The 20,376-nt window shown below is 40.8% G+C and overlaps 1 long non-coding RNA gene and 1 pseudogene across 1 annotated transcript; both read left to right on the forward strand.

Moving 5' to 3' along the window:
- Positions 1-7,834: 7,834 nt before the first annotated feature.
- LOC122908502 lies at positions 7,835-15,748 on the forward strand. Its single transcript, XR_006384971.1, has 3 exons — positions 7,835-7,904; positions 14,308-14,403; positions 15,680-15,748. It is a non-coding gene; the product is annotated as an uncharacterized LOC122908502 (long non-coding RNA).
- Positions 15,749-19,451: 3,703 nt separating this feature from the next.
- On the forward strand, positions 19,452-19,855 carry LOC122910420 (annotated as a pseudogene).
- Positions 19,856-20,376: the final 521 nt, after the last annotated feature.

Raw genomic sequence — 20,376 nt, forward strand, 5'->3', positions numbered from 1 at the left:
TCAACTAAATTGGCTTATGAAATGACTTATCAGTTACCTTGGAGGATATTGAGAGAGTTGGACTTAGAGTAATAGGTTGTGATGGACAAGACCTAGGAGGGTCATAGCCAGTGAAGGCAGAAGGAGGAAGGAGTGACCGGAACTCTGTCCAAGAAAGCAGATGCATGGGAAACACATTTCTTGCCCTGTGACTCCTGCCCCCTGACCCCTGGGAGGAGCTCATCAACTCCTCCATGCTTATTCTGAATGTTCCAGCGAAGGGTGCTTGTTCTAAATTTGTGAATTGGAAAGAGGCAGCTTGGGCTTTGCATGTTTATGTAGGACTGGGAAAGTTGTAAACATTCGAGTCACTTAGAATAATTCAATCACATATTTCTGTTGCTGGTAAAAATTTAGAAAAATTCCAAGGTGGTGATAAACCTGCCTCAGAGACAGGGGAAATCAAAAGAAGCCTTTGTGCTTAAATAAAACTAAAACTGAAGATGAGAATTTGGGGGAGTGTGTAAAAATTTATTAATCACCCACCAGGCAACATTTTATAAATATAAGTTTAAGAGTACAAAATCCATATTGTAACTAGAGATCATAAAGCTTTGGTTAAAACAGTTTTCTTTTTATACAAACAAACTTTCTTCTATGGTTATTCTTAGCCTTCTAAGAAAGAGATCTAACTTTAAAAATAAAGCTCCCTAGGGGCAACCTGGGTGGCTCAATGGGTTAAGCGTGGGACTCCTAATTTAGGTGCAGGTTGAGATCTCGGTGGGGGGGCTCCATGCTCAGTGGGGAATCTGCTTCTCTCCCGCTCCCTCTGCATCCCCCCCAACCATTCATGAGCGGTGCTCCCTCTAAAAATAAATAAATAAAATTAAAAGAAAAAAACAAACAAACAAAAAACACTCGCAAAAAGAAACCATTGCTGAGTTTTTTAAATAAACGGGGTAGGTGCTATGGTGAGTACTGTGAATTGTGTAAGACTGATGAATCACAGACCTGTACCCCTGAAACAAATAATACAGTATATGTTAATTAAAAAAAAAAAAAAAAAAGAATCAAATAAATAAATAAATAGACAAACTCCCTAAATGAATTCCTCACAATCGTAATGTTTTCTGGTTTGGGGGTTTTATATTTGCTCCCAAGGTATTCCAGATTCGTCATCAGTCCCCCTGCCACAGTTGCTCAGGCTGACGAGCGTACAAGGTCACCCAGAGCTGCGATTCATTCCTAAGCAAGCGAACTTCTGCACAGGCATCACATTCATTTGAGCATCGTGCAATCAGGAACGTGTCAAGGCCCATTTTTCTGTGTGAAAAATGAGGTCCTAAGCCCTTGAGTGACTTTCCTCAGGTAACACTAAACCTGAGAGGGGCTGAAACTCCAGCTGAGAACCCCAGGCTTCCTACCCAGGGCGCTCTCAGACCTCTGACCTCTGCGCTCATCCCGTGATTCAGCCCACACTGTTCTGTCCGCGCTTTCAGAATCCAGCTCCTCCCCTCAATCCTACTCTCTGGCCCAAACCATCCCTGTCTTTTTCTGAGACTGTTGTCGTAGCTTTCTTTTTCGTCTCCCTGCTTTTTTCTCCCCTGCTCAGTCTATTCTCGTAACTGTTTTAAAATGTGAGGCAATACAAATCATGTCATTCTACACAAAATGTTGCAATGTTTCCCATATTTATTTATTTATTTTTTAAAAGATTTTATTTATTTATTTGACAGATGGAGGTCACAGTAGGCAGAGAGGCAGGCAGAGAGAGAGAGGGGGAAGCAGGCTCCCTGCTGAGCAGAGAGCCCGATATGGGGCTCGGTCCCAGGACCCTGGGATCATGACCAGAGCCAAAGGCAGAGGCTTTAACCAACTGAGCCACCCAGGCGCCCCTCCCATTTTTTTTAAATTTAAATTTATTTATTTTTATTTTTTATAAACATATATTTTTATCCCCAGGGGTATAGGTCTGTGAATCGCCAGGTTTACACACTTCACAGCACTCACCATAGCACACACCCTCCCCAATGTCCATAACCCCACCCCCCTTTTCCCAACCCCTCTCCCCCCAGCAACCTCAGTTTGTTCTGTGAGATTAAGAGTCACTTATGGTTTGTCTCCCTCCCAATCCCATCTATTCTTCTCCTACCCCCTTAACCCACCATGTTGCATTTCCACTTCCTCATATCAGGGAGATCATATGATAGTTGTCTTTCTCCGATTGACTTATTTCGCTAAGCATGATACCCTCTAGTTCCATCCACGTCGTCACAAATGGCAAGATTTCATTTCTTTTGATGCGCGCCTCCCATTTCATTTAGAGTAGAAGCTGAAGTCTTTACGTGGGCTATAAGGCTCTCCACGGTTGGGCCCCTTGCTCCCTCTCTGAAATCAGCTGCTCCCTTTTCTCCCGGTCATGTTCTGCCAGCCACTCTAGCCTCCTCGGATTTCTTCATCTTCAGACATGCTTCCACCCCAGGGTCTTGGCACCTACTCTTTTCTTTGCCTGGAATGTTCTTTCTGAAGATAACCACATAAGCCATTTCCCCCAACAAATACTCTCCTTCTCCGGCTTTATTTTTCTCTGTTGCACGCACCACCACCTAGCATATGCCATGCTTTCTTTTTTCATGTGTTATGTGTCTTCTCCCATTAGATAGTAAGCAGAGATTTTTATCTGTTGCTTGCTTGATTTTTTTCCTAGCACCTAGTACAGATGGCCAAGAAATATTTTTTGAACAATTTCGTGTTATGGTAATACATCATGGGAAGGAGGACATGGCCTTCCCTTGTCCTGAAAGAGAATAAAACACACAAAGTTCCTGAAAGAGAATAAAACACACAAAGTTCAGATGCACTGAAACATCCTTCCTGGATTGTGGAACGTGTGATTGACCTAGACTGCAGGAAAAGGTCTTTTAGAAATTGTGATCATGAGGCATAGGGACAAGGATAATGTCGAGCCAAAAGGGGTGGTCAACTCCACTCCTGGCACTCATTAGCGTGTGGTCTTGGGCCAGGCACTTCATCTCTCTGAATTTATGTTTCCTTGGTTATTAATTGAGCATGTACTTTGTCTTGCGGAGTGGCTATAAGGGCTCAAATAAGAAGGGCTGTGTCTCTCAGTGCACCCAAGTGCTGACACATGTCTGCCCCGTTTGCTCAAAATTCCCACTGATAACAGCGAGGGCCTCATGTCCTCAGTTGTTCTTCAATCCCTCCTCACCCCCAGCCAGTCCCACCCTTGTCCAGAAATGGATGTGGGGCTGAAGAGGATGGGGCCTGCTGGCAGTGGGGGCTGTCCTCTTGCTGGGCAGAGAAAAATTGGGCTGGGCTTGTCTCCAACAGAAGCAGATGCCCAGTGTGCCGTCTGGGACGAAACTTGGCCTTCCCTTGTCCTGAAAGAGAATAAAACACACAAAGGTTAAAGTCCTTTCTCCTTAGCGTTGGCTTTCTGTTTTTCCCTTTTTCCTTTAACAAGAAGTTTATTTAAATGACAAGACTCTTGACTTAAGGGGAAAACCGGCTAGGATTCATTTCCTTTAGAGTCATTTGTCCCTGCTTACAGAGATTGCCCTACAGGTAACAACTATATACAAAAAGTTATAAAATTGTCCTTGGTTTTACAATGGTACATGGAAAGTATTAAAATTCTCCAATTGAACAAGGAATGCAGGGGACCTTTATGTCATTCTTCTTTGTTAAACAGTGAGAACAAAAGAACTTTCTGGAATATAAACCAGAGGAGGTGGCAGCAGTGGTGGTTGGAAGGCAGCATGGGCCTCCTGACTAGAGTTCCACCATCTTGTTCTATAGTATTAAGAGCCATGACCTGCCATCAGAGATGGCAGAGAGCCCTCCTTAAAGAGGACACCAAAATGGACATCCCTGTATTCTCTCCTTAGACTTAATGTTGCTTCAGCAGATCTCATACTATGTCGTGACCCAAGGGCCTTGCCAGAACTGGAAAGGTTCCAGAGGACTCATATAGCTTAAAGATAGTCTGGAATTTTATTCCCCCTTTCTGTCTGTCCCCATGGGTTTCTGAGAAGCCAAGCCAGTTCTGTAGCTGCCTAGACGTGGCTGGAACTGTCCGGGGAGAGACGATGCTTCTTTCTTCTTCATCTGAGAGCTAACTTTAATTTACAAATCCCTTGGAAGGATGGAACGTATTCCCCAAGGGAACTCCAGGCCTGTCAAGGTGCTTTCGATTATATCTGATTTGACCAGGTTCTATCCCCAAAATGTCATCAGAAGCCACCATCTTGTATAAACCAAAGACAACAACAGTTTGAGACATGATGTCTCAAGAGCTGATGGGCGTATGCTTCTTGGGAGGTTGAAAACTTCCTGCCATATGCCAAGGGACACAACACCCTATGAGTCTCTTTGTAAGAGACTGAGTAGGAATCACAGCAAGTCAGCATTAGAAGTAATTTCAAATGGGGAAACTGAGGCCCAGAGATGGCAGGTGACTCCCCGAAACTACACAGGCCTCATTTCTTTACCAGGAGAGACAAAAGAAACAGGCGATAGAAATTCCCAGTGTAGCCCAGACAGACCCTTCTGCAGCCTGATAGAAGCTGGTTCAGGGTACTGACTCAGCCAAGAAAAAACATTTCCTAAGTTTAAATATAGCTTAGGAGGAGGTCGGGTCTCTAGGGGAACCCCAAATTTTCCTGAACTCCTCCCTCTGCATGAGGTTCAAAGCTGTTCCATTACTGGTTTTTGATGTACTTCCAGCTTCTCTCAGAGTGAACAGGTAAACATCTGGTCTGATACATACTACATGCGGTGAAATTCTGGAGAATTCTTTCCTCGGCTAGCGTAGTTTTGACTGTTTCAGCAAGATTATTTTTTGCCTTGGATCTTGACCACAGTGGAGGGGGGCACATTCTTGGGTAGGGAGGGGAAAGTTTTTCTCAGGTTAAAAAGAGAAACAAAGAAAACCAAGAATCACTTACGAAGTGAACACTTAACAAAGCCAGACTTGAACGAATTTCCATTCACTCTCATCAAGTTTCAAAACCTAAACACATCAGAGAACATTTCAACAGGGGCAAAAGATGAATAGAAAGAAAACAAATGATTTCACGAGTTTGGAGCTCATGTGTGGCTTGGTTTATTGAACAAAGCAGTGGATGAGAGGCAATGGGGTCATTAGATGAAGTCTGTGGTGACTAGTTTTTAGAACAACTAAGTATGTAATCATTTTTTGGCCATATAAATATTACAGCGACATGACCTTTCTTTCTTTCTTTCTTTTTTTTTTTTTAAGATTTTATTTATTTATTTGACAGAGAGAAAGATCACAAGTAGGCAGAGAAGCCGGCAGAGAGAGAGGAAGGGAAGCAAGCTCTCCGTTGAGCAAGGAGCGTGATACGGGGCTCGATCCCAGGACTCTGGGATTATGACCTGAGCCAAAGGCAGAAGCTTTAACCCACTGAGCCACCCAGGCGCCCCAACATTTCTTCTTTACCATCTCACATGCATCTTTCTGCCATTGGGTTTGTGATGTTCACCACACATCTCGCAGCCGATAGCATTTATCAAGTACTGTTCCAGCTGCCCACCGTCCTGGGTCCTGAGAGATCGTCGCAGAGGGAGGCATTAATAAAATCTTTTCCTAGAGAGATTTGACAGGCAAATTAACCTATCTTCATGTATTTAAGAACATGAAATATCATGAAGTAATGTTATGAATATGAAATAAAATTTAGAAATGTGCTTATTATAATTCCATTTATACTTGGATTGCATATGTAAGGATAGGATATCTTGAGTATGGATGATAGGCAATGTGACACTGATGTGTTGATCAGTGTCGAAACGGAGGTTCATTACACTCTCCCGTCTTGTTTTGTGTATGTCTGAAAATCTCATAATCTGAAATTTGAAACAAAGAACTGAGCTCCAACTTGGTTCCTAACCAGCTGCTTGAGGGTGGCCTTTCATCTAAGTGAGAAAATTCTCTCCTCTCTTTTCACGATCTATTCATCTCTGCTGCCTTTTCGTGTGGTTTCCAAATAAAATCTTTCTTCAGTCAACAACTTTGAATTCCTTACTTGAGATCTTTATCAATGAAAATACAATGTGAATATTGTAAAACGTAAACACGTATTTTATTTCTCATCCTCAGATACTCTAAGCTATTACAGCCAGCTATGGGCACACTTTCAAACCCAGTGCCGATGAACCAGACCCAGGACCCATGCCTTTCTACTCACTCGAGTGCTCATTTCACAGCAGTCTTCCAGAGTAAATGACTAAGGACACATGGTCCATTTAATGAGCACCTATTCTTGGGCCACATGATCTTAGCCCATTATAGGATCACTTAGAACTTCTGCTGGTTTGGAACAATGCTGCAAGAAGCATTTGTGGGCACAGTCAGTGCCTTTGTTAAGAAATATGCTGAGGTCAGAGTACATTCTACTGCTTAGAGCTTCAAGTAAAAAGCCAGTGCTAGGAAAACTGGTACTTTCCTGGAGGAACTGACCTACTACCTCCTCTCTGATTCTTATTAACTAAATGACTGATTTTCCCTTCTTGCCTTGACTAACAAGAAGGCCAGGTCCAGTTAAGCAGTTACTTTCCAGTTATAAAAATGATAAGGGCGCCTGGGTGGCTCAGTGGGTTAAGCCTCTCTGCCTTCGGCTCAGGTCATGATCCCAGGGTCCTGGAATCGAGTCCTGAATCAGGCTCTCTGCTTAGCGGGGAGCCTGCTTCTCCACCGCCCCGCCCCGCCTGCCTCTCTGCCTACTTGTGATCTGTCAAATAAATAAATAAAATCTTTATAAAAATGATAAATAATAAATGGTTATCATAGAAAAGTTGTAAAGTATGCAAGAACTGAAAACAAGGGAAAGAGAGGCATCAAAAATTAACCCATTATCCTGTCATCCAGAAAAACCAGTTAAGATTTTTTGTAAGACCCAACTATGACAACCAGTTAATGGAACTGAATACCAACCTTTTATTTGGTTCTGATCGTCTCAATTTATGACTTTTTAAGTGTATGTATTTTTTTTATTATGTTCAGTTAGTCACTGTATAGTACATAATTAGTATTTGATATAGTGTTAAATATATGTATTTTGAAACAGTTTCAAATCAGTTTGGAGAAGAGGAAGGGCAAATAAAAATTAATCCTTAAAATAGTATGGCAATAATATGAGGCAACTATTGCCAAATTTGGGTCCCCTGACCTAATACCTACCTGACTATGGGATTATAATGATTATATCAAATGAGTCACTGGTCACACATTGAAAATGCCAAAGTACTATACAGTAATGATAATTAAAACAGCTAACACTCATTGAGTACTTCGCTCTTTTGCCAGGGACAACTACCCTATGAAAAGCTACCATTTCAGCATTTCAGCCTTTGGTGTTTCTAAACCGTTCATTTCATTCTTTTGTGGGGTAATGAGGTCCACACCTGAATCCCTAAAACCTCAGAATGTGATTTTTTTTAAAGATCTTATTTATTTATTTGACTGACAGAGATCATAAGTAGACAGAGAGAGAGGCAGAGAGAGAGACAGAGAGAGAGGGGAGGCAGGCTCCCTGCTGAGCAGAGAGGCTGATGCGGGGCTCGATCCCAGGACCCTGCAGTCATGACCTGAACCGAAGGCAGAGGCTTAACTCTCTGAGCCACCCAGGCACCCTGAATGTGATCTTATCTGGAAAATAGGTCTATGCAGATGTCCTATAAAATAATGACCTTGAGATGAGATCATCCTGGATTATCATAGGATGCCCTAAATCCAATGACATATGACATACATAGAAGAGGGAAAAAGCAGAGTGACCATGGAAATAGAGACTGGAGTGTTGTGACATCAAGTCAAGGAATGCTGGAGCCATCAAAAACCAGACAAGGGAAAGAACTGATTGCCCGTAGAGCCTTCAGAAGGGGTGAGTCATGTGGACAACCTTGATTTTGGACTTCTAGCTTCCAAAACTGGGAAAGAAGAAGTTTCTGCTGTTTAAAGCCACCAAATTTGTGGTGATCTGTTAGGGTCAGAGAGGTTAGTAACCAGGAAAGGTATAGTAACAAGGAAAATAATACATTGATCCGGAAAATAGAACAGAACAAGTTCCGGGAAAGTAACAAAATTGCAATAATTATTGGCATTGTTGAAGAGTGCAAGAGGTTGAGTTATGAAATCATAGACCTCTGGCAAGTGGAATCGTGGCTTAGCGGTTGAAGAGTCGGAAGGAAAGGGTTTAGTGACTGGAATTGGGTGTCTTTTAAAACTCCGTTGTGTTTTTATTTCCTCAGATTTACATATTTCTGATGACAGTTTTCTGGAATCACTTCTCAGAAATCCCCATATTTTACTTACATCCTTGTCTATTATCCCTGGTTGGGTTAAAAATAATAGAGTTAGATCCAAACAGGAAGATTTGTTTCCAGGGCCGGAAGAAGACAATGTTGACAATGCCTGGCAAATTGATTTGGGAATACTGGCAGAGCTCTCTATCTGTGCAGCCATATCCCTGAAGGGGATTCATCTGATGTTTTCCACATCTGTAGAGGAACAGACTTTGCCACAGGCTCCACCAAAGTCAAAATGGTGAATGATGCTAGCTGGGCAGATTGGATCTCACCAGCTCAGTGTGTGTCTCTCCTGGCATATCCTACTGTATATTTCCAGAATGCTCTTGAATTTTTCATTTCTTTGGTCAAGTCTATAGTCTCCTGTGCTTCTGTTTGGAAGATTGCTTGTGGGGCTATGATTAGGTAGCCACATCAAAATAATTCTACATAAACAAAGTATTTCTCCCACAATTCCAAGACTTGGAAAAGTGGTAAAGTGTTATTTACGTAATCCTAGCCCTGTAACACAGCTCTGCCCAAGAAACAACCATTTGGAATAGAATATACATCTTCACAGTCTATTTTTTTCCTTGTCTAATCAAATCCTGCTTCCCCTTCAAGGCAGAATTTAAGTAACCTCTCTTCTAGAAGAATGTTCTCAGGTTTTCTAGGCTAAGACTCTATGGCTCTTTTACAGATTTATATTTTAGTGCTTAATGTAGTACTTGTTTTTTTTCAGTATCCTGTGGAACAAAATCTTATTTTATTTTTCTAAGTATTCCCTGTGACCATCAGAACCAGGCACATAGAAGGTGCTCAATAAATGTTTGAAGAGTACATTAAAGTTGCTTCAAATCTGGGATCATGAAATTAACTTAAACGTTGTTTCTACTTGAAACAATAGGGGGAAAAGGGAAATTGTTAGAATGCATTACATGTAATAGGCCTACTATTGATTTATGAAACGCTCATGAGTCTGAATTCTGGGTCACAACAGAAGATGAACTTCTTGTGGGTTAACTGAAAATGTGACAAATGTTGAATTAAAGCATGACTGCATAATTAACATCTGCATAATTCAGCAGATATTTTAGCATATATTTTGGTGATTTTTTGGCCAAAGATCCTAGTGTGCCTGTCCATTTTTGAACAACACAGATATCCTTCCCCCTAGGAAATTTCAGATAATGTGTTGAGATTCTCCCATGCACAGGTGATTTATAGGCACAATAACCTTCGGCGGGCGGGAGGAAGGGAGGTGCTGTTTAATGCTAACAGACAAACACATGGTGGCTGACATTAATGAAAAGGACAAAAGTCACCCCTCTTCCTTAGTAGCAGAGCTGCAGTACAAACTGAGGAGAGCAGGTTCCAAAGTCTAAGATCTTTTTTCTCTATCTTGTTATCGAAACAACTTTCCGCAGAAGTAGAAGCTTTCCTGAGAGCTGCCAGTCAGAGACTTGGGAGAAATGATACTGAAAAATCCACCTTTAGAGATCAAGAGGGAATCCCAAAGTTTTGCATACACCTCGTAAGACCTTGCCAACATTTCTCAAATACACTATCTTTGTCATCATTTCATGACATGTCTTTATCCCTCTTTATGTCAGTCCCTGCAAGAATTCCAGGAGTGACTCCTAGGAAAGTACTCACTCTATTTGCCATGGTCCCCTTTACTGACTCTGCCTCCCACCAAGTCCCAACTCCAGAAATCCTTTACCTCTGTTCTCTGGAATTCTTTCTTTCTTTTTTTTTTTACATTGATGGATGGATTGAAATATACTTTTTATACCATATTACATTAGTTTCAGGGGTACAACATACTGATTCAACAACTCTGTATTACTCAATGCCTGCCACAATAAGCGTAGTCACCATATAACCTTATTACAATGTCATTGACTACATTCTTTATGCTGTACTTTATGCTGTGATTTCTCTATTGTATAACTGGAAGTTTGGGGGCCCCTGAATGGCTCAGTCAGTTAAGCATCTACCTTCAGCACAGGTCATGATCCCAGGGTCCTGGGAATGAGCTCCGTGTCAGGCTCCCTGCTTAATGAGGAGCCTGCTTCTCCCTCTCCCTCCGGCCCCCTGCTCATGTTCTCTCTCTCTCTCTCTTATCTGTTGTTCTCAATAGAAGGCAATTTTTACTACCAACCCCAACCCCAGGAGACACTTGGAAATGTCTGGGGACATGTATGGTTGTCACAGCTGTATGCGAAGAAGTTGCTATTGGGACCTAGCAGGTAGAAGCTAGAGATGCATCTAAACATTCTACAGTGCACAAGACAGCCCTCTGAAGCAAAGCATTTTCCAGTCCCAACTTTCAATCGCGCCACAGTTGAGAAATTCCACTTAATATGACCAAGATCCTCAATATAGTAATTCTTCCATGGCTTATGGATTCCATCATGTCCTTGAAAAAGACCCCATTAAAGTCTTAACACCCAGTTCCTCAGAATATGAACTTATTTTGAGATGAAGTCATTGCAGATATAATTAGTTAAGCTGTAGTCATGCTAGAACTGGCTGGACCTCTATTCCAATGACTGGTGTCTTTATAAAAAGGATGCCATGTGGAGAGACAGAGACACAGGAAAAACACCACATGAACACGGACAGATGCAGCTACAAGTCAGGGAATACCAGAGATGGCCAGGAAATCACCGGAAGCTAGGAAGAGGCAAAGAAGGGCTCTTTCCTGCAGGTGTCAGAGAGAGTATGGCTCTGCTGACACCTCGATTTGGGACTTCTAGCCTTTAGAACTGTGATACAATAAGCAGCCCAGTTTGTGAGACTCTGTAATGGCAATTTCTAGGAAGCTAATACTTATGGTTGCAGTGAACTTTAGTTCATTTATGTCTGTCTTGCTGCATTGCCAAGCTGAAATAATGGTGATTGCTAATGCAATAGAAGATACAATCTTGCACAGTTGTATTTATTCCAAACAGGAGGCAAAGAGATAAAAATCTGGTGTATGTTACAGTATTTGTCTATCCAAATCAAGTGATAAACTGTTGCAAGCAAATATGATGAAAATTTGGGTAAGAATGAAACTGGAAAGAAGGCAAATTAAGTGATCCACCGAATTGATATACAAGAAGGTTCTCCAGTGACAGAGCAGAGCCCCTGAAAAGAGCCTTACCCTATACACCTGAGCTGACTCTTTTTGGGGTGTGCTTTGTATTGGTTCACATCTTATAAGTTTCATAATTTTTTATAAGTTTTATAATTCCTTGACCACTGACAAAGAACCCCAAATCAATAGCATTGGTGTCAAATCTCTGACCAATAACTCCAAGTGCATAATCTTAGCTATTGTGCTGCTTCTGAAATAAAGGTTTTGTTCCACTTTGTTAATTAAATAACTTTAATTATTTAATAAACCTGATACTACACACACACACACACACACACACACACACGAACACAGAGATAAGGAAAAAATAGATACGATGCTTTTTTCATATAAATTTATGTTTATGCAAATATAGCAAGTTTAAAAATAATTTTACTGCTTTGTATATTCTTTATATTAAAGACATTTGAGAGAAACTAACATAGTAAACAAATTATTTTAACTGAAGTATTTGTCAGGCTTAGTCATTTTTACCCCTTTACATGCAGTTCGGTACATAGTACCTGATTTCCTAAATTTATGAGTTTAGGGGTTTTTAAAATTCTTCTTAAAAATGGCCACGGTCACCAAACTGTGGAAAGAACCAAGATGCCCTTCAATGAACAAATGGAAGGACGAAGGAAGATGTGGTCGATATACACTATGGAGTATCATGCCTCCATCAGAAAGGATGAATACCCAACTTTTGTAGCAACTGGATGGGACTGGTAGAGATGATGCTGAGTGAAATAAGTCAAGCAGAGAGAGTCAATTATCATATGGTTTCACTTATTTGTGGAGCATAACAAATAGCATGGAGGACATGGGGAGATAGAGAGGAGAAGGGAGTCGGAGGAAATTGGAAGGGGAGGTGAACCATGAGAGACTATGGACTCTGAAAAATAATCTGAGGGTTTTGAAGGGGCAGGGGGTGGGAGGTTGGGGGAACCAGGTGGTGGGTATTGGAGAGGGCACGGATTGCATAGAGCACTGGGTGTGGTACAAAAACAATGAATACTGTTATGCTGAAAATAAATTTAAAAAAAGATAAAAAAATTATTATTGAGGTATAATTGATATACCATGTTGCATTGGTTTCAAGTGTACAACATGTTGATTTGACAAGTCTGTGCATTACTCAATGCTCACCACAATCATAACTATAGTCACTATCTGCCACTATTACATTATTACAGTATTACTGACTATATTCCCTATGCTGTACTTTTCCATCTCTGTGACTTATTTATTTTAGAACTGGAACTTTGTACCTCTTCATTTCCTTTCTCTTTCTTCCATCCCCCCACACACCTTCCCTCTGGCAACCACCAGTTCATTCTCTGTAATTAAGACTCTGTTTGCCTTTTATTGTTCATTCGTTTGTTTGTGTGTTTGTTTATAGCCCCAGGGAGGGTAGGGGAAGAGCAGAGGAAGAGGGAGAATTTTAAGAGGGCTCCACACCCAGTGCACAGCCTGATGCAGGGCTTCATCATACAACTCTGAAATCATGACCTGAGCTGAAATCAAGGGTCAGATGCTTAACTGATTGAGCCATCCCCCATTTGTTTTTGCCTCCCCCCATTTGTTTTGTTTCTTAAATTGCACAGATAAGTGAAATTATATGCTATTTGTCTTCTTCTGTCGGAATTGTTCCATTTAGCATAATACCCTGTAGGTCCATCCACATTGTTGCAAAGGGCAAGACCTCATTCTTTTTTGTGACTGAGTAATATTCCATTTATATAAATACCACATGTGCATTACCCATTCACATATTGATGGACAGCTGGGTTGCTTCTGTATCTTGGCTATTAAAAATAATGGTACAATTAACATAGGGGTGCATATATCTTTTCAAATTAGTGTTTTTGCTTTTTCTGGGTAAATACCCAGTAGTGGAACTATTGGGTCATACAGTATTTTCATTTTTCAGTTTTTGAGGAACCTCTAGCCCATAGTGGTTGCACAAGTTTACATTCCCACCAACAATACACAAGTTTTTCCTTTTCTCCACATCCTCTCTAATACTTGTTGTTTCTTGTTATTGCTAGTCATTGTGGCTGGTGCAAAGTGGTATCTTTCTGCAGTTTTGGTTTTCATTTCCCTGATGATGAGTGATGTTGAGAATCTTTTCCTATGTCTATTGGAATGTCTTTGTATTTTTTTTTGTATGTCTTTGTATGTCTTCTTTGGAAAAATGTCTGTTCAGGTCCTCTGTCCATTTTTGAATCTTACTATTTTTTTGTGTGTGTTGAGTTTTATAAGTTTTTAAAATATGTGTTTTGGATATTAACCCCTTACTGGATATATCATTTGCAAAAATATTTTCTCATTCTCTAGGCTACCTTTTTGGATTTTCTCATTCTCTAGGCTACCTTTTAGGATCCCTTACTAGATATATCATTTGCAAATATATTTTCTCATTCTCTAGGCTACCTTTTTGTTTTGTTGTTGGTTTCCTTTGCTGTTCAAAAGCTTCTTATTTTGGTGTAGTCCCAATAGTTTATTTGTATTTTTATTTCTCTCAACTCAGGGGACATATCCATAAATATGTTGCTAAGGCTGATGTCCAAGACATTACTGCTTATGTTTTGTTTTAGGGATTTTATGGTTTCAGGTCTCTTATTTAGGTATTTTATCCATTTTGAGTTTATTTCTGTGTTTCATATGAGAAAGTGATTCAGTTTTATTATTTTGCATCTTGCTGTCTAGTTTTCCCAACACTATTTGTTGAAGAAACTGTCTTTTTCCTGTTGTATATTCTTGTGTCCTTTGTCAGAGATTAATTGACCATACAAGCATGGGCTTTTTATTCTGTTTCATTGATCTATGTGTATTTTTGTGCCAGTACAATACTGTTTTTTTTTTTTTTTCAGTACAATACTGTTTTGATTATTCTCACTTTGTTGTATATCTTGAGCTCTGGGACTGTGATACTTCCAGCTTTATTCCTCTTTCTCAAGATTGCTTTGGTAAGTTTCGTTTTAAGATCTGAAATGCTAAAGAGAATTATATATAGATGTATATGTTTTATTTTCAGCCTTATTAAAGTTGTTTATATGTTTAGGAAGGTATGTTTATGTGGTTTGTATATCTGCTTTCTTTTTTTTTTTTTTAAAGATTTTATTTATTTATTTGACAGAGAGAAATCACAAGTAGACGGAGAGGCAGGCAGAGAGAGAGAGAGAGAGGGAAGCAGGCTCCCTGCTGAGCAGAGAGCCCGATGCGGGACTCGATCCCAGGACCCCGAGATCATGACCTGAGCCGAAGGCAGCGGCTTAACCCACTGAGCCACCCAGGCGCCCCGTATATCTGCTTTCTTAAGTGCTTGAGATTCTTGAGGAAATCCATTATATGAGTGTTTATGGGAATGCAAGTAACCAGGTCTATAGATGTGTTTAAATACGTAAGAACATTAGAATTATCATATTTATATATACATTTTTTGAATTATATACATTCAAATATAAAATACTTTTACATGTAGTATCTAAAGGATTAAGCAAATTTTGTTTGCCAAATGTAAAAACTAACCTAACAATAAATACAAGCTTCATCTAATTTCAAACTAAAAATTCTAAATTTACTAGATTTTTGTTATTATATTTAAAAGCTTGGAGAAAGTATGTTTTTCAAATTATAACTGTAGGCTATTGAATGTCAGCGGTAACACAGACTACTGTAAGTATTGTTTTCAGTACACAAAAGCCTCTATGAGATTTAAAAAAAAAAAAAAAAGCCCAACTGATGTCAGCCTGGGATGGTTTCTGATGGAAGATTTCATCAGAAATCTTTCTGATGAAAGTGACTCTGAGCCTGGAAATGAGGAATCTGAAAAAGTTAGCCAGGACAGTGAAAGCCTGAGCAAGAGAGAGGAATGACAGTGTGAGGGAACACAGAATTTCAGTCTTACCGGAAATAAAGGATGAACCAGGAACCCCTAGGGAGTTAGATGCCAAAACTCCTTATTTGGAAAACTATCCAAGAGGCAGCTAAACACAGCTCTCCAAAAAGCCTCCCACTTCTAAAGCATTGTACACATACTTGGTATGGTAAAAATGAATCTAACTGTCTTCTTCCAGAACTCTTCTCCATGAAGAGACCTTGGTGGGCAGCATAAATTGGAAATAAGGCTTCGAATTGTGCCTCCTTCAACAGAACCTGGTGCCAGCTCTGTGGCTCAAGAAACAGAGCTCCATTGTATCTTCCACTCCTCTCTCTTTTTAACCTAATACGCTTTCCTGACAGGTATGGTACCAGTCAAGCCTCACCCCCAGGTAGCCACAGGGTCTCCATCTGCCTTGAGGTCAACACACAGGCATCAATGGGAGGAAGCCGAAAGCAGAGCAGGAGGAAACATGTGAGTGGAATAAAATGTGAACAAGACTTCTGCCCTGTGGCTGGCCCTCCCAGGCTACCAGGACTGCTCCTCCTGCCTGACCACTCCTACAGAGCCTTTCCCCAGGTTCACTAGGGTTCAGCCACAGGCAGCTTTGGCTGCTTCCATGCATCTGCATTCTCAACTCCAGGCCTTCATTGGCATTTGCGAACAAATATGACCCTTTCCTGTTTTATCCACTCCTAGACTTCCAGCGTCGAGAACAGCGTCTTCACAGAACAGCATCTCAGAGAACATCTGTGGGTACCTGAGTGGAGAAAAGGAAATATGAGGATATTCTTTCTTTTTTTTTTTTTTTTAAGATTTTATTTATTTATTTGACAGAGAGAGATCACAAGTAGGCAGAGAGGCAGGCAGAGAAAGAGGGGGAAGCAGGCTCCCTGCTAAGGGAGCCCGATGCGGGGCTCGATCCCAGGACCCCGAGACCATGACCTGAGCTGAAGGCAGAGGCTTAACCCACTGAACCACCCAGGCGCCCTGAGGGTATTCTTTCAATGGCCTCTTCAGCGCTTTCTAGTTTCGTTCACCCAAGAGGCAGATAGGGCCCTTTTGGGCAGTACCAGATTTGTTCTCTGCTCTCCAAACAGAAGAGGCCCAGCCAGCACCTGTCAGACAGCTTTCTGGAAATCTCATGAAGCAAAGTCCTTTAAAGGGACAGATGGACTATGTGTACTCAGTCTTCCCCCCACCCCCTTCTTCTCATATGGGTTGTTCTAAGTGCTGCTCAACCCCACAGAATAAAAGACTAGAATAAAGTGTAATCAAATCCAAGTCCATCTGCCTGATGTGCAACAGATCCCATCACTGAGACATCAGACTTGCGAGAAGGAAACAGCTTATTTGAAGAGGCAGCCAAAACAAGGAAAAAAATCAGGGGGACAAGCCATAAATCTGCCTCCCTGAACAGGGAGAGAACAAATTTAAATGATCCTTAGGAGTTGAGGTTACATACATGTTGATGAAAAGGGCAGGGAAACTTATGAATATTCATGAGGAAAGTGGAACCTGCACATTGAATGAGCACATGTAACATGCATCCCGTGTTAACTTTGGGGTAGAGACTTAATATCATCAGAATGTGGCAAAATTCAGCCCTTGAAATCAAGAGGTTAGTTTAGGACAAGTAGAAGGGGCTATGCTCTGAAAGCCCATATAAATTGGATGGGGTCTTAGGCTCATTATCTCAGAAAGGGCCTTCTTCATAGGCTGAAACCATATCAGTTGACCTTGAGTCCAGGCTTCTGCAGAGCCAGCTAGTGGATTTGTTAGTAGGGTCTGAAAAGACACAATGGATGATTAGAGAGAAACAGTTCTCTGAAAAACAAGCTTTAAACTTTCTGCTAGTTTCAATCTTATTAGCCCTATGGAACATGTTTTCAAAAAGAGGGCCAGCTTGACAAGGGACACTTTTGGGTTGACACGGTTCTTCCATTTACTAGTTCTGTGACCTCAAGTAACTCACAGATCTTTCCTGTACATCTACATAAAGTGAGTTAAGATAATACTCAGCTCATAAGGCTACAGTAAAAAACAAAGAAGATAATGTTTGCAAACATTTAGTAAAGTTCCTTGAGAAGTGTGAACTGTATTGTTAACCTGTCTATATTACATATATTGTAATATAGTAAATTTTTTTTAAAGATTTTGTTTATTTATTTGACAGACAGAGATCACAAGTAGGTGGAAAGGCAGGGGGAAGCAGGCTCCCTGCTGAGCAGAGAACCCGATATGGGGCTCGATCCCAGGACCCTGGGATCATGACCTCAGCTGAAGGCAGAGGCTTTAACCCGCTGAGCCACCCAGGCACCCTGCCAATATAGTAAATATATTGTGATTTTTTGCTATGTTGTTATTAGTTATAAAATGAAGAAAAGTGTCACTTGGTGGGTTTCAAACTATTTTAGATGACTGAAGATTTCTTAGAGGCACTTCAGATTCTATAAATGTTTAATTCTGTTTTTAGTAGACTACTTCCTTTGTAGTTGTGTGTGTGATTTGGAACACTGAAAAGAAATAAAATAAATAACGTAGACTTTAGTTTGAGGTTCACAGGAAAATTGAGGTCTGAGGTTCCCCTATAGCCCTTATCTTCCTTCCCCATACAGCCTCTTTCACTCTCAACCTATGTAGAGTGGTACATTTGTCCAATGTAGAGTGGTACATTGTCACCCAACATCATTGTCATACATCATTGTCACCCAAAGTTCATACCATACATTAGGGTTCACTCAGTGTTATACATTCTCTGGGTTTCAACAAATGTGTAATGACATGTATTTACCCTTATAATACATATAGAATAGATTTACACCCTAAAAATCCTGTGTACTCCCTTCATCCCTTCTTGCCCACCCCCCCTCCACAAACTCTGGCAATCATTGATCCTTTACTTTTTTCATAATTTTGTTTTTTCCCAAAATATCACATAGTGGGAATCATACCGTATGTTGCCTTTTACTACTTCTTTTACTTAGTGACATGCATTTAAGTTTCTTCTGTGTTTCTTCCCATGGCATGATCGCTTTTTTTTTAAAAAACAAAACAAAACGAAACAAAGCAAAAAACCACTGCACGACAGTCCATTGTCTAGACGGACTACAGTTTCTTTTTCCATTCACCAAGGACGTCATGACCTCCGAGTTCTGGCAATTGTAAACAAAGCTCCTGTGATCATCCCCATGCAAGTTTTTTTTTTTTTAAGAATTTATTTGTTTGACAGAGAGACAAAGTGAGAGAAGGAATACAAGCAGGGGGTGTGGGAGAGGGAGAAGCAGGTTTCCCCCCTGAGCAGGGAGCCTGTTGCGGGGCTGGATCCCAGAATCCTGGGATCATGACCTGAGCCGAAGACAGATGCTTAATGACTGAGCCATGTGGTGCCCACCCCCCGGAAGTTTTTATGTGGACATAAGTTTTCAGCTCCTTTGGGTAAATACTAAGAAGTGGAATCCCTAGATCATATAGTTAAGAGTATGTTTAGTTTTGTAAGAAATTGCCAAAATGTCTTCCAAAGTGGCTGTATCATTTTATATTCTCACCAGAAATGAATGAGAGTTCCTATTGCCCCATATCTTAACAGCATTTGGGGTCTCCCCCATTCTAATAAATGTGTAGTAGTAGCTCATTATTGCTTATACAGGTGCTTATTTGTCACTAGTATATCTTCTTCGGTGAGGTGTCTGTTCAAGTCTTTAGTCTTTTGAAAATTAGGTTATTAATATTCGTATTCTTGAGGTTTAAGAGTTCTTTATGTATTTTATTTTATTTATTTTTTTATTTGACAGACAGAGATCACAAGTAGGCAGAGAGGCAGGCAGAGAGAAAGAGGGGGAAACAGGCTCCCCGCTGGACAATTTTATAAGGCTCAATCCCAGGACCCTGGGATCATGACCTGAGCCAAAGGCAGAGGCTTTAACCCACTGAGTCACCCAGGTGCCCCATTCTTTGTGTATTTTAGATAAGTCCTTTATCATATATGTATTTTGTAAACATTTTCTCCAAGTCTGTGGCTTGTCCTTTCATTCTCTTGACTGTGTCCTATGAAGAGGAGAAGTTTTTAACTCCAATAAAGACCAGCTTATCAACTATTTCTGTAGTGGATTGTGCCTTTGGTGTTGTATCTGAAGAGACATCACAAGCTGCTTCTCTTCAGCTGCTCCGGTCCTGCTGTGTGCTCATTCAGTGTGGACCTGGCACCTCTTTTGTGGAGTGGCAGCTGAGTCGTCTCTGGGGCTCACCAAGGCCAATAAAAAGTCCAAGGAAGGAGTCAGGACTGAGAACAACGACCATATTAATTTGAGGGTGGTGGAGCAGGATGATTCTGAAGTACTATTTAAGATGAAGAGGCAGGCTCACAATACTTAGTAAACTAATGAAAGCGTATTGTGAATAACAGCTTGTCAATGAGGCTGATTCCGATTTGATGAGCAGACAATCAATGAAACAGACACTCCTGCACAGTTAGAGATGGAGGATGAAGATAAAATTGATGTGATGTGTTGCAGCAGCAGACAGGAGGTATTTACTAAAAATGGAATGTGGTACTTCAAAACTCTGTTCCTTTAGACCAAAGAGGACATTGTCAGTTCAAAAACTGCAATTTGCATCCACCACATCCTGAATGCTATAGTAGTTTTTCTCGATTCTTTCATTTTCCCATTCCTCATTCCTTTACTGCATATAACATAATGGTGTATGTGCAGAAGCACACTGCATTTTTTTTTTTTAGCTAAATGACCAGTGGTATGTTTTAATTGGCATCAAATTGACAAGAAATAGGGAAAAATACTGGTTCTGTGAAAACACCCTCTTTCTCCGTTTGTGATATTCAGCTCCTGTCTTTATATCTCATAAGTTATATTACTCTCACTGTTTCACAAAAAAAGAACAACATAAAGTTCCTTGCACACCTTGGGGCGCCTGGGTGGCTCAGTGGGTTAAGCCGCTGCCTTCGGCTCAGGTCATGATCTCAGGGTCCTGGGATCGAGTCCCATGTCGGGCTCTCTGCTCAGCAGGAGCCTGCTTCCCTCTCTCTCTCTCTGCCTGCCTC

This window comes from Neovison vison, chromosome 6 (assembly GCF_020171115.1).
Source record: "Neovison vison isolate M4711 chromosome 6, ASM_NN_V1, whole genome shotgun sequence".
NCBI lineage: Eukaryota > Metazoa > Chordata > Mammalia > Carnivora > Mustelidae > Neogale > Neogale vison.